Genomic DNA, 3,288 nt, shown 5'->3' on the forward strand with positions numbered 1-3,288 from the left:
TGAACCGCTGCGGGGTGAGAGAAGGAGCATGATTTTTCACGGCTTTTAGTCACTCCTGGGTATCATATTCCAGAATCCCACTTGGCCCATCGGGGCCAGCATTTTCCAGAGCAAGAAAAGAAATTGCACAGTTGCTTATAAAATAGCTGAGGGGTTGCTGGAGGTTTCACCCCAGAGCAAGGACACGATGCCACTGTGAGCTGCTATGTCATTTAATTAATAATATTAATTTTTTTCTGCTCTTGGAGTCCCCAGTGCTTTCTCCTTCTCGCTTCAACTTTCACAGGGTCAGCTGAAAGGGGCTGTAGCAATGAGCAGAGGCGTTTTACTCGGAGAAGCAGGACATGAGCTGGGCACTAACTTTTGGATGCTGATTTGGAAAGGTGCTGCTCAGCCAGGTATTTAGCCTTGGCCGACGTGATGACCCCTGCCTGGGATAAACCCTTTCCCCGTTGCTGCTGTTCAGTATAAGGGAAGCTCTCCAACATGCACCATGTATGAAATACCAGGTTTTGGTACCCGGGTGCTCTCCTGCCGGCGATGAGCATCGGCCCGGCGCCGAGTGGGACGGGCATCGCCGTCAGACACCCACGGCACGGCTGGGCTGCAAAAATGTAGCACTTAGAGCCTGGAACCGACTGATGGCTGCAAGAGCAGGTAAATGCAAAAGTCTGCTTCCGTGCAAGGTCCTGCCTCTGGGGACATCCCTGCCACCCCAGGGGCTGGCTCCTCGGTGGCAGCCGGAGGCACCTGACCCTCGGGGGGTGGTTGGAGCCGGCAGCGTTGCAGCCTCGGCCGGGTGATACCTCGACAGCTGGCTTTGCTCAGCTCCACGTCTAAACCTCCCACTGGGGTTTGCACTGATGAGGGCTGACGCCTCAGGGATAAATGGGGCATTTATTTGCCATGCCCAGCCACGGCCAGGTGCTGTAACCAGACCAGGAGCAGCCTTCCCAGGGGCATTAACAGGAGAATAAATCTCCAGCCACGGCTAGCACAGCTGGCTCCAGCCCTGTGCGGACCCTGGCCTGCCCCAGGAGGTGGGGCGTACCAGACACAGGTTTTCTTTTTATTTATTTATTTATTATTATTTTTTTCCCCAGCAATAGCAGCTGCTGACAAAATCTCCCATATTAGCTGGGCTTGCCAGGGCGCTGCCTCTGCTCTGAGCAAACACGGCGCGGGGGGTGGTTGCATTTGCTGGCTGCCCTCTGCAAACAGCAGGTCCCGCTCCGTGCCGCAGAGTGTGACAGTCGCCCCGCAATGTCCCTGTGGCCGGGCCTTGAGCACGCCCCGCGGCCCCAGTGGCCTGGCGCTGGGCGCGAGCCACGAGCAGGCGTGTTGGCTGGGCGCAAGCACTCACGCCACCCAGCTCGGTGGACTCCAAAACAAGGGGTTGGCGCAATTGGGATGGGGAAACTGAGGCAGGGGTTTGCCGATATCAGCGCTTAGAAAAGCTCTGCCCAGCAGGACTGTGCAGGATCGAGCCTGCTTTCAGTTTGGGGTCACGTACTGGTAACGCCTTCCCAAGACCGAATTCAGACCGCAGTGCAGGGGAGAGCGAAGCCAGCTCTGCACGTGCAGCCGTGCGGAGTGCAGCAGCGGCGGCGATGGCAATGGCACACGCTTGCAGCCTCATGCACGCAATGATCAGCTGCAGTTTTGCAGCACGCCTGGCTAGTTCATTCCTGCATTAGCCATCACGTTTTCTGTGACCTAGAAAACTCCAGCTGGCGCGCGCAAACCGCTATGCTCCTTTATTTTATAATTAATCTAAGAATTATAGGGAAAAGATTGAACTGGCATAGGCTCCCTCTACGTGGAGTTGACCATCAGTAAAAATAACAACCCTCACTCCTGCTCTGGAGCTGCAACAGGGCCTCCGGGCTTGGAGGGACTGAAGTCACCGCCGCTTTCTCTGCTGTCCATCCTGAGCCTGGTGAACAGCTCAGGCTGCTGAATGCATACTTGGGCTTGTATTGTTTTAGGTCTGGTCTAACCCAAAGGTCGTATTTATAATTAGTACATGCTGATGAAATGGTTCTGGCCTGTCAAACAGAAACACCCCACTGCAAACAGGAGTTTAGACTTGTTTGCATCTCTGTGGTTATTTTGAGCAATTAGTCCACGGAGAAGTCTGGAGGAATTGGGGCGCTCTCTTTAAAACTTAGAAACCGATTTTATCTTTGGGAGAAGGAGAGAAATGCTGATTGAGACAGGGGCTAATGCTGGAACAAGCGAACCCCTCTGCTTTTATTCAAACCCTTCCCAAACTGGGGGAATTTGGATGCAGACAGGGTACCACGGTGTGTTCAGCGTGCAAGAGCAGAGGCATGGGGTGGTGGGGAGCAGCGGGGGGCAATTCCCAGGGTCACAGTGCTGTTGAATGCTAAAACCCCCCCTTAACCCCCTCCCTGGGCTGCTCGGGGCTCCATGGGGCCACGGGCAGGCGACGCTGCCAGGGGGACGCTGCAGGGGCCACGATGCTGCTCAGAGCCCGACCCCACCAACCGCCCGCCGAACCCCGGCTCCGCCCCGACCCCTGCTTCTCCGAGATATCTGAATCAGGCCCTTCAGAGCCGCCTTTAAAGAACTTGCGTCACCTGCATATCCTGCCCAAACAGGCCCTAATTTCAGGGGTGAGTCCTGGGCAGGAGGAACAATAAACCTTCAGGTTGGGAGATCTAAAGCAAACGTTTATTTTCCTACCCTCTCTAAATTAAATTTTTTGGTGTTCCCACCTTAACTTTGAGCTCTTGGGTCTGGCTTAGGAAATGTGTAAATTTATTTTAATTCTGCTTTTAAAACGTAACTGCTGGGAACTCCGGCAGGAGGGTCAGATGGTGCTTTTCCTTGCTGTGTTTGCTTTCTGGCATCCAGCTGACGGCTCCAGCCAGCGCCGAGCGAGCCCGGGAGGCTGTGAGCCCCTGCCTGCCCCAGCTGGGCTGTTTGTTCTCTGCCGGGCACCGAGCCGGGGAGAAAAGCAGCGTTTTCCTCCCTATTTCGAATTTCTCCGTTCTGCCTGACTTTTCTTCTTCGTTGGGAAGTAGCAGAGCCTGAAGAAGCATAAGAGCTCGTCCTCAGCCGCCTGGGCTGGCTCCGCTCTCCTCCGGCAGCGGTTAATGTGTTTTGCAGCAGAGGCTGAAGGGACGGCCGTGCACGGAAGAGGAGGAGGAGGAGGAGGAGAGCATCAGAGGAAGGCAGGGGCCCCACGGCCATCGCGGCAGGGAAAGGCAGCCCAGAGCGAGCCTCGCCGGTGAGTGGAGCCTGTCAAGTAACCGCTGCCGG

General features: G+C 55.7%; 1 protein-coding gene across 1 annotated transcript in view; it reads left to right on the top strand.

Moving 5' to 3' along the window:
• SARDH (sarcosine dehydrogenase) overlaps window positions 1-3,288 on the top strand; it is a 29,652-nt gene that overhangs the window by 1,052 nt on the left and 25,312 nt on the right. The gene's annotated exons all lie outside the window — the stretch shown is intronic.

This window comes from Pygoscelis adeliae, unplaced genomic scaffold (genome assembly GCF_000699105.1).
Source record: "Pygoscelis adeliae isolate BGI_AS28 unplaced genomic scaffold, ASM69910v1 Scaffold114, whole genome shotgun sequence".
NCBI lineage: Eukaryota > Metazoa > Chordata > Aves > Sphenisciformes > Spheniscidae > Pygoscelis > Pygoscelis adeliae.